The 11,121-nt window shown below is 37.6% G+C and overlaps 1 protein-coding gene across 5 annotated transcripts in view; it reads right to left on the bottom strand.

The window, feature by feature from the left end:
• The window catches only part of ADGRL3 (adhesion G protein-coupled receptor L3), an 844,276-nt gene that overhangs the window by 194,865 nt on the left and 638,290 nt on the right, over positions 1-11,121 (bottom strand). The gene's annotated exons all lie outside the window — the stretch shown is intronic.

Here is an 11,121-nt window from a genome sequence, read left to right as displayed (position 1 = left end):
GCATGGTGGCTTATGTGTATAAACCCAGCACTTTGGGAGACCAAGGTAGGAGGATGGCTTGAGCCCAGGAGTTCAAGACCAGTCTTGGCAATATGGCAAAACTCTGTCTCTATAAAAAATACAAAACATTTAGCTGGGCATGGCAGTGCATGCCTGTAATCCCAGCTACCAAGGATTCTGAAATAGGAGGATCACTTGAACCCAGGAGGTCTAGGCTGCAGTGAGCCACCATCATGTCACCACACTCTAGCCTGGTGACATAGGGAGATCCTGTCTCAAAAAAAAAAATAATAATTGCCTTTCAGGTGGATCTTGGATCTATCTTGGTAGTACTGGGACAACTAGTAGCATCACTAAAGGGATGAAATTAGGATTTCAAAAGTGGGGTCTGAAAGTGAGTGAGTACAGAAGCTAAGGCAGGCAAAGCTGCAAAGATAGGCTGAGGCAGAACTTTTCAGTAGCTGGAAGTGCCTTGCCAAGGACTTAATTGTCGACCAAATTAGATATGAAAGCTTCTGCTGAAATTTGTGAACACAGAATGGAGCTCTATTTTAGAAAAATTAATTTAGGTGGAGAATATAGAAGAGGAAAAAAAAGAAAGACAAGTTTAGAGGTTATTATTATAATCAAAAGTCAACCTAAAGGCAGTAGGGTCACAAGGACAGTGGTAGTGGAAAAGGCAGGGTGCATTGTAAAGTACATTCCTTTTATTAGTTTGTCATAGAGACAGAGATGTCAAGCAGGGATTTGGAAATCCATAACTGGGGCTCAGAAAATGGTTGGACTAGATATGCAGATCTGGCAGCTGGCTACCTGTTCAAAGGTGCTAGAAGTAGATGTGGGGATAGATAATGCTAATAATGAGAGAAAGAGAGGTGAAAAAGAAACAGAAATCGCTTGACATTTAAAAGAATCAGAACTGAAATTTAAGATTTCCTGAGACCTACAGGGAAAGAAATGGCTGAAAAAAAAATCTACAGAATCATGTTGAAAGTCTCAATCATTGAATTACTTTCAATTTAGTCTCAATCATTGAATTACTTTTATATTTTTAGGATATTTAAAAGCCAAAGACATATTTTATTTATTGACAAACAAAACATATATATATATATATATATAATCTCCCCAAGAAAGTATTTTGTTCAATTTAAATTTTTGTGCATATCTAAACCACTAGCTAAGCTGAATTTTCTATAACTAACATTAAAACAGGATATTACAAAGCTTTAAGCAAAGAAAATCAAAGCTATAAAGTAAAGGACAACATGTAGAGAATGAAAGAAAACCCCATTATAACCCTTTCTCTTCATATACTCACTTAAGGGACTATATCACAAGGAAGTAATACCAAAAAATCCACATATTTACAAAAAGTGGTATATGTCTGTGCTATCTAACAAGAAAAGGAAAGGAATATAAATATCCACAGTTTGAGGATGGCTTAAGTGGCCTCTAGATTATTGTCAGAGGCTGGATATGGTGACTCACGCCTATAATCCCAGTACTTTGAGAGGTTGAAATGGGAGGACTGCTTGAACCTAGAAGCCTGAGACCAGCCTGGGCAACATAGGGAGACCCTCATCTGTACAGCATAGTTTTAAAATTAGCTGGGCATGGCGGTCCATGACTGTAGTCCCAGCTACTTGGGAGGCTAAGACAGAAGTATCATCTGAGCCTGGGAGGTTGAGGTTGCAATGAGCTGATTGCACCACTGCACTCTAGCCTGAGCAACAGGGCAAGATCCAGCCTCAAAAAAGAAAAAAAAATAATAAAATCTTGCCACTGAAAGTGATAAGTATATAAGTTATAAAGATATATTTAAGAGTTCCACATAATCTAGGATTAAAAAATAAAAGGGCAAAAGAGATAAAATGATGTGACTATATTACAACCATGCAACATTGAGTAACAGGTACAGCACTGGAATAGAGTATAAATACTGTCATATACTTAAAGGTATAGTTTACATCTCTGGATTGAATTATAGATGTGCTAAGTAGTGAGTGGGAAAAAAAATGTCCTGCCATTTATATTGGTCTAGACTGTCTATTTTGTATTCTTTGATTCCTTATTTTGATTCTTACTTTTATATTCTTGACTCCTAACTTAATTGGGAATTTAAAAATAAGTATATTTATAGATATAAGTTTATTTGAAAAGTTATGGTGAATAATATGCACTTGCCACAGCAATATTGTAACTTACTACGTATTATCACTTATTATCCTAGATACTGAATCAAAAAATTGTTAACAAAAATTTGGCTTCATTTATATACATTACAATGACTTAAATAAAATCATTGACACTTCATATCAAAATGCATATTATGAAATATTAGGATATAAAAGTAATTTTAAATGGTTCACTGCTGTACCCTCTTATGAAATAAATTCAATTATATTCCCTTTTTGAAATGCAGCACATGTTCCTAAAACTAAATTACTGTACTATCATCAAAAACACACAATGGCTACATTTTGATTAAGTGAAATTTCCCATAAAGAAGAAAATATATAAATTCACCTTCATCACAAAATACAAAATCCATTATTTCTTATCAAGTAGTCTACGTTTATTTGGTGAAAGAGTAAGAACTGCTCTTCCTCACTGAACCAATTTCAAATAGCAAAACAAAAGCTCTTTGCTCACATTTTATTATAAACATTGGATAAATTCACTAGTTTAAAACTAGTAAGACTTAAGACATTGCATACCATTAATATACAAACCAAGCTGCATTTTACAGCTCCTTCTCTAGAAGATATATGCACGATTTCATCTCAGACTCCATAAGTTCTTCCTCAAAAGTCAACCTCGCCTAGATTCACTTGTTTGGTAATTGGGGGGAAGAATTTACTGCATCATTTTGGAAGGGCAATGGTAATAATTATCAAAAACAACCACTTAGAGATATTGCAAGGAATCAAAATGAGGTCTGTAGGATCCAAGGTCTGTGGAATCTTCTCTACCTATCAAGTGATATTTGGTCTTGTTTTAATCCTTACTACCTTTCTAAATTCCTATTCCTATGTCTGCCTTCATTCCTTCTTACAGTCTTGCCTTCTCTACATCCTGTCTCCTTTCCCCTCATACATAGTCTCCTCCTGTTTAACTTTTAATTTCAATTCTTTGTCCAAGTTACTATTGGGTGTTGATATGATTGATGAGCTCAGGACACATTACCCCAAAATAGTGTACCTTGGCATTTGAGGAAACACCAGAAGCAGACTGTAGAAAGTGTAAAGAATTACTCTTACCCCTTCTCCCTTGAGGCGAGCCATGACATCTCTGACTTGCTCCTGAAAATAGGTCATATGACCCTCATCACAGAAGGGTTCTGGGCTTATACTTAGAGGAAAAGAATGTCACATAGAGATACCAAGAAAAATCTAAACGAACAGGTCTTATATAATTAAACACCTCCCCTCCTCAGTTTATTATGATTAGATCATACCCCCTTTTGTCCAATTATGTTTCTCCATAAGATGGACTACATCAGACTTAGCATAAAACAGACAGCTTTCTCTGCTTCTTTGGGTCTTCACTTATGAAAGCTCTTGTGTCATGTAAAACTTATTGAATAAATCTATATGCTTTTATGCTTTTCTCTTGTTAATTTGTCTTTTGTTATTGGGATCTCAGGCATAAATCTTAAGATGGGTAAGAAATCTTTTCTACCATATATAAATATATATATATATCTATATATATATATGTACACATATATATAACATATATACACACTATATATATGAGCTGACTGCATAAGCTGTTATATATATATATATATATAAAACATCACATAGAGAGATGTATATATATATATTGTGAGAGAGAAAGAGAGGGTGTTTCCCACTGTCACCCAGGCTGGAGTGCATGTTGCAATCTCCATGCACTGCAACCTCAGCCTCCTGGGCTCAAATGACCCTCCTGCCTCAGCTTCCCAAGGAGTTGAAACTACAGGTATCAGCCACCATGTCTGGCTAATTTTTGTATTTTTTGTAGAGATGGGGTTTCTCCATGTTACTCAGGCTGGTCTGGAACTCCTGAGCTCAAGTGATCCACCCACCTCAGCCTCCCAAAGAGATGGGATTACAGGCAGGAGCCACTGTGCCTGCCTCTCCTACTATCTTAAACAAAGCACTTATATTTAGATGCAAATTTGTTTGGTTTAATCTATAAGTAATAATGCAAACATTCTTTAGCATATCTGCTGAAAAACAAGATGTGGACTGGCATCATAACTTTTTACTTTTAAAATTCTTTACCTTAAAAACAGAATTTGAAGGCCAAGTACACATGAATTTTCCATGTTGTTACCAAAAGAACCTCCCAACAAAGTCAATGTAATCTTTATACAGTCTGTTCATAATCTTGAAGGTGCTTATAGTTGATTCTCTGGAAGTGCATCTGAATTCACGTCCAGAGGATCGTCAAAAAAGCGCAGGGGCTTTTCTTTTGTCTTGCTTAATTTTGTTATTCAACAAGCACGTGGAGGATTGATCGATGTGACACTACCTTAAATCCCTAAAACAGAATTACAACAGACATGAGAAAATGACCTTCCCTCAAAGAGGGCTTGAGGGTGTACTCAGGGGAGATATGCATTTTAGTTAATGCCAGAGGAGCCTTCAGAGAAAGCACTGACTATATGAGGAGTTCCTTCATTATGAGGTTTCAGAAGGCACATTGGAAAGCTTAGAGGCATTTTAAAATCTGAGTGTTTTCCAGCTTCAGCATTGACAGGAAGGAAGAGAATGAAGTGGCTCTGGGCCAGTACTAACAGCACCTGAGCTTTTCCTAACACAGAGAATACAGTGCTGGGGACCTGCTGACCAGCTGCAGAGCAGACAAATTTGATGTCATTAAAGACTGCAGATGGTCCTGAGGAAGTTCACTGTACTCCTGAAAACTTGTGTGTGAACATGAAGAACATACTCCAATGAGTAGGGTATCTCATGCCAGCAGCAAGTCTACTTACATTAGTGAAGGACTATGGCATTTCTTCTCTTTTGTCCCTCTGCCATACTCAGAACAGAGGTTGATTTAATGTTTTCCACTACTTAAATTTAATGACAAGGGATTCATGGAAGCTTAATATGTTTGTCCTTGAGATTGGGGACAAAACAGAGAAACGGAGACTAAGCTGCATAGGGAGCTAGCTACAATTCCACTATGAAAGTGTATGGAAGGCTGCATAAATTTCTCAGGGGCAGGGGATGGAAGCCTGAATAGTTCCTGAATGGTTCCTAGGGATGACTGCCAGGAAGCCCAAAACAACTTTCTGCAGGTGTCCGTGATATCCACAGAAGAGGTATACTAGATTCCCAGGAGAACAAAAAGGAAATGCAAATAGTCATCCAGATGGAAAAGTATGCATCATTCATTTTCACAGTCAAACATTCCTCAGTGGGGTAGTACGAAAATCCCATGAAATCTACCATTCAGCTTTCAAAAATCTGTCTAAGCCAGAGATCCATCTTTATCCATCTTCCTATGAAAAAACTAAAACTGATTCCGTCTAAGACTATCACTTAAGACCTTTCCTGCCCCTACCTCTGGTCCCACCCCGCCCGCTTCTTCCTTCCATCTCAACCAAGTAGGAGCCAGAGGTATTCTAGTGAATAAGAATCAAGTGGAAATATCAGGTGAGGAAACTAACAGGAAACCCACTAACACCTGCTTTGCATGGCAAGCACTGAAAAGAGGAGAACATTCTGAAGAAATTTTCTGTCATCTGGAACTGTTCACTGAATTTCAATGACTGAATTGTTTTTAGGGCTAAAGGAGGAGCTACATGGCAGAGAAGGTATATGGTACAGTTAGAATAAAGTTGTTTTATAATTGGCCTCAAAATCCTCCTTATTTAATGTGCTTATTTACAATCTAGCTGGCTATTTTAGTACACTGAAATGTCAAACCACAGCCTTCCAGTTATACATGCTATTTTAAAAATCCTGTCCAGATTATACCCCCACAAGCTTCAAGTTGGTAGAAAGGTAAAAGCCTAATATTTTTTTCCAAAGCTACTTAGATTTAGATAATTTTTTTTTAAATTAATATTGTATATGGGGGCGGGCAATAGCTAACTGCTTACAGATACAGTTTTTAGTCAGCCAAATTTATCTTTGAGAATTCTTTTGTATGCAGAAAATTGACTATGAAAATACTTATTTTATTCTTAAGACCACAATTCTATTTCGTAGTTTATGCTTAGTGTAAACCAATCTCCTTCTGTGAGTGATGAGTGACATGCAGATTACAAAAATTCATGCATGAAGAAGAGCTGCTATATTTTGCTCTAACAGGCTAAAAATTACTAGATTCTGCATCATTATTTAAATATTTGGCCATTTGAGTCAAAGTAACAAACATGTGATAGTGCATGTCCCTCAAACAAAACAACAAAATACAATTAAATGAAACATTACATTCTATGATTCTGTTGATTGCATTTTAGTTCCACAGCTTCACAATTTTACTTCTTTTCCAAAACTTATTTTTATGTATCTTTGGGGCTCTATTCAAAGAAATCTCTCAGTTCAGTAAATTCAACACATTTTTTTTTTCTCAGTTCAGCACTAGATTCAAAAGAATAGTCATTGAAAATTCCATGATTTGCTCCAGTTTCTGCTGGTGACCTTAGCTTTATTTGTTGTCTCAGCAGTATAAAGTTATTCTAAGCACAAATAAAAGTAATCATAAATAAAAATTCTGTCCTTCTAAAGCCAGCACTACTATAGTTTCTGCATGCGTTTTTGGCAGTAAGTGACTATCACAATAACACCTAAAAGCTTGGCTTTTTGTGGAGCTCAGTTAACACAAGTGTCTGATACTCTGGGGCTTTGAAATGTTCAGAATCAAATGCAGGGAAGAGCCAAGTTTTTCTTTTTCTTTTTTTTTTTTTTTTTTTTTTTTTTAGATGTTGTCTTGCTCTCTCACCCAGGCTGGAGTACAGTGGTGCAATCTCGGCTCACTGCAACCTCCACCTCCTGAGTTCAAGAGATTCTCCTGCCTCAGCCTTCAGACTAGCTGATATTATAGGTACCCGCCACCATGCCCAGCTAATTTTTTTGTATTTTTTTTTTAGTAGAGACAGGGTTTTACTATATCGGCCAGGCTGGTCTCAAACTCCTGACTTCATGATCCACCCGCGTCGGCCTCCCAAAGTATGGGGACTACAGGTGTGAGCCACTGCTCCAGGCCAGAGTCAAGGTTTTATGTTTGACATTCAGATATTTATTGAGGCTCATGAAAGTCCTTTTGCACTGCAGACAAAACTAGTTAGTTTGCCTTCTTGCTCTGATCCAGAGCTTAAATTCAATGTGGAAATTTAATTAGGGAAGTTATTTTTATAGACCAATTTTCAATTTCTTGCTAAATCACTGATATATTAGAACTAAGATACGGCAATCATTAATGAGTAATCTGATTTGAAAAGAAGATCTAAAAAGGTTGTTATCAGTTTTTAAAACTAAGAAGTTTTACTCTGTAACTGACTTTCCAGGGATAAGGTACACAGACAGTCTGTTCCTATAGCAGCTCTGTGTACACTGTCTTCCACTTAAATGTCCAGGTTATTTTCAAGATTTCTATGACAACCTAGCTATTGCCATATAAAATATATGTTATAAATGTTTGAGATCATTTTCCTTCTATTCTCTTGCAGAGCTACACATTAGAAATAATCGATTCTGACCACACCTTCATAGGGAGAATTGCAGTATAGGATTTCATTCCAAACACCTGATTGAGCATGCTTAAAACATCCTTTGAAAAATCAGCTTTTTCTAAGACCACGTCAGATAAAAATGGATGTTTATGAAGCAACGCTTGTGTGATTTTAATCTCTTCAAACTGTGCCCTCATGCTAGCAGGGATTATTTTGTGCCTTTTGTTGCCAATAGAAAATTATTACCTTGAAGTTACAAAATGCCTAAATTCTTCCCATAACTAATATATTTGTAAGTCTTCTATTAAATCATGGTTTGGAAGAAAGTTATTTCATGTGCATATATATGTGTGTTCGTTTATATACTGCCACCAAGATAAACATTCACTTTCATAAAAGAGGTGGAATGGGATGAGTTGGAATGAATGATATCCAGACATGAAGAGGAGAAGCATGTTTCCTTGTCAATAATGTATTGACCTATGTTAGTCATTTCAGGGTTTCATGCACATCGTGGAATGTCAGAATGAACGGTATTGATGTAGTTCAGCTGGACTGCCAACCCTGGTTTCTAAAATCCAAGTCGTGTTTTTCACCTATACCACTATTTCCTCAACCTACTCGATTAGAATCACTTTGATGACAGGACCTAGGAAGCTGAATTTACTCCAATTGAAAAGAAGCTCCCTTTACCTCCACTCCCTCAAAATCCCAAACATTTAGTTTGGATATACTCCCAGGATGAGAACCACTGATATAGTGGTAATGTTAAGCAATACTTCTCAAACTTTAGCAAGCATCAAAATCACTCAGAGAGCTCATTTCAAAAGCGTCCTAGGTCACCTCTCAATGATTCTGAATTCAGCAGTCTAGGATAGAGACCATGAATTTGTAGTTCTAACAAGTTTCCAGAGGATGCTGATACCGCTGGTCTAGGAATCACACTCTGAATTGCAATATTAAGGACAGCATGGCCATTATTGGTTGCAAAGACTTGGAGCAGAGGAGCCCTAATTCTCAAAGCTGGTGGTAGTGGGGCATAATATCAGGGAACATGTGTGAGGGGAGAACTGTAGGCTTTGTTTTCACTTGGGGTTAGATTATTCCACTACAGTTGACAGTGCCAACAAACAACTCTAGTTAAAAACTGGGCCATGCCAGCTGAAGCATCACTCCAATGCCTGTGATGCCTGTGATTTGGCTGATCTAGACTCTGGCTGGTCAGAGTTACAGCTCTGCCCCTTAGTTCCCATCTGGGGTACGGACTATATTTTGAGCAAAAATCTCTTCTTCCCAATGTTCTTTCAAATGTGACCTTGCCATATAGAAACCAACTTTTTCTGGTTTCCCTGGGATTTTCCTAGTTTTAAAATAGAGAGACCCATGCCATGGTAACACTCTAAGGCGTGAGGAAACAAAGAAGTTTTATCACTCTACCTTACCATTTCCTATGAAAAAAGATAGTCTACTTCCTCTCCCCTATAATCTTGGTTGTCCTTAGTGCTGGTAGACTGTTCCCAAAGTGATGCTATATGACTTGCAGATCTATGTCAAAAAGGCTGTGTGACTTCTGTTATTTTCTTGGAACATTTGCTGTTTAGAAGCTTTCTTCTGGGACACTCCCTTTCAGAAAGCAGAAGCTGTGTTGTGAAGTCAATCCCATGTAGAAAGCCCACATGTAGGTGTTCTGCTTGACAGTTCCAGGTAGGGCAGGCCTTCAAGTAATCAAGCCCAGCGGTAGACATGTACGTGCAGGAGCTGCTGGGTGACTCCCTTCCACTCGCTGAAGTCACCTCCAATCTTCAAGTCTCGGCTATGTCCATAGACATGGTGGAGCAAAAACAAACGGATCCTACTATGCCCTGGATGAATGTGGTAACGTAAACTATCAGTAACCATCATTTTATTCTGTTCGTGACAAGAATTCATTTTACTCTGCTCATGAATTTTTGTCATGAGCAGAATAAAATGATAGTTTATGCCTCCAAATTTGAGGTAATTACACACCAATAGATAATCACAACCCTACCTAATCCAAAGGGTATCATCTTTGTATCTATTTTGACTTGACTTTGTCAAGACTCTAGCTCATTCAAGCATACTTTCTCAGTTTAATTATCGAACCCATTAATTCCTTGATTCAATGCAACCCTCCAACCCAGTCTTTCAGGATTCTTTTCCAAACAAACATTTATGAGCACTAAACATTGAGCAGGCACTACCATAAATCTATAACCCAAATTATGTGATTTAATCTTCACAACAACCTGTGAAATTATTATCCCCATTTCCCAGATGTCTAAATTCACATCTTATAAGGACTGGATCATGAAATCAAATACAAGCCTTATTCCCAAATGCTTGCTTCTAACCATCATGATACACACCCCTACTCTCAGCTTTCTCTGGTCCTTCCCTGGTACTTCTGAAACTTGTTTTCTTAATAAACAAGTGGATACAATTGCTCTGCTGCATCTATCCTATTTCAAAATTGTGTTTTCTGGCACAAAGCAGCACCCTACATCCTCACTATACTTGGAAATAGATTTCAATATTTCCTACGTAGAAATGTTCACTTTGACACAAAATGATGAGTGATTTAACACGGTAATATTTGGCAGTGTCGCTTAGGAGAAAAAGAAAAGACTTAAGGATCAGACCGAACGTGGTTCCTATCCTGGCTCTATCACTGTCTATTGCTGTTAAGTTACCTTGCACTTGCTGAGGCTCAGTTTTCTTATTTGTAATAAGAGGAGGATGATGATAATAACAACTATCTAATAATATTATAATGATCATTAAATGAGAAGGTATAAAACACCAAGAAGAGTTATTGCCATACGACAGGCACTCTCATGGCAGTTGTCAATAATATGAAGAGGCTCTGAGACATGACTGCACTAGAATGAGGCATTTCACTCACAACTTAGCTGCAGCACTCAGGGGAAGGACCGCAGATGGAGTAGAGTGGATAAGAATTGTATAATGCTGGCAACAACAAAGGGGCCCAGATACTGGCATCGGCACACTGTATTGATGCCAGCATCATAAAAGTCTTCTACTCCACCCCGATGCAGAGAGATAAAAGGATTAGTTGGCAGTGGCTATTACTCAATCTCTGCTTGTGGGCAAATTTGTTCATTTTCCGATCAGTAACGCAAATAATTCCACATTTCTTTCCATCTCTGATAATTTGATTTTGGACAATGCTAGTCAAGTAAAAGGGCTTACATTTATCTCTATATTGTTAAAGAAAAAGACCATAAAAGAGGTGAAGTGATGGAAAAATGGGACTGTTGTTCAGTTCAGGTTTCTTAAGTTGGTTGTAGAGAAGGAACAGAACAACATACATGCACGCACACACACAAAACACAACTGTGTTTCTTAACTTGAAGCTACGTGTTGGAAAGCACCTGGGGAGCTTTTAACAATGCCCAGCCAAC

The sequence above is a fragment of the Sapajus apella genome, unplaced genomic scaffold, assembly GCF_009761245.1.
Source record: "Sapajus apella isolate SASKATOON/1434 unplaced genomic scaffold, GSC_monkey_1.0 scaffold5, whole genome shotgun sequence".
NCBI lineage: Eukaryota > Metazoa > Chordata > Mammalia > Primates > Cebidae > Sapajus > Sapajus apella.
This window is presented reverse-complemented; position numbering and strand designations above follow the sequence as displayed.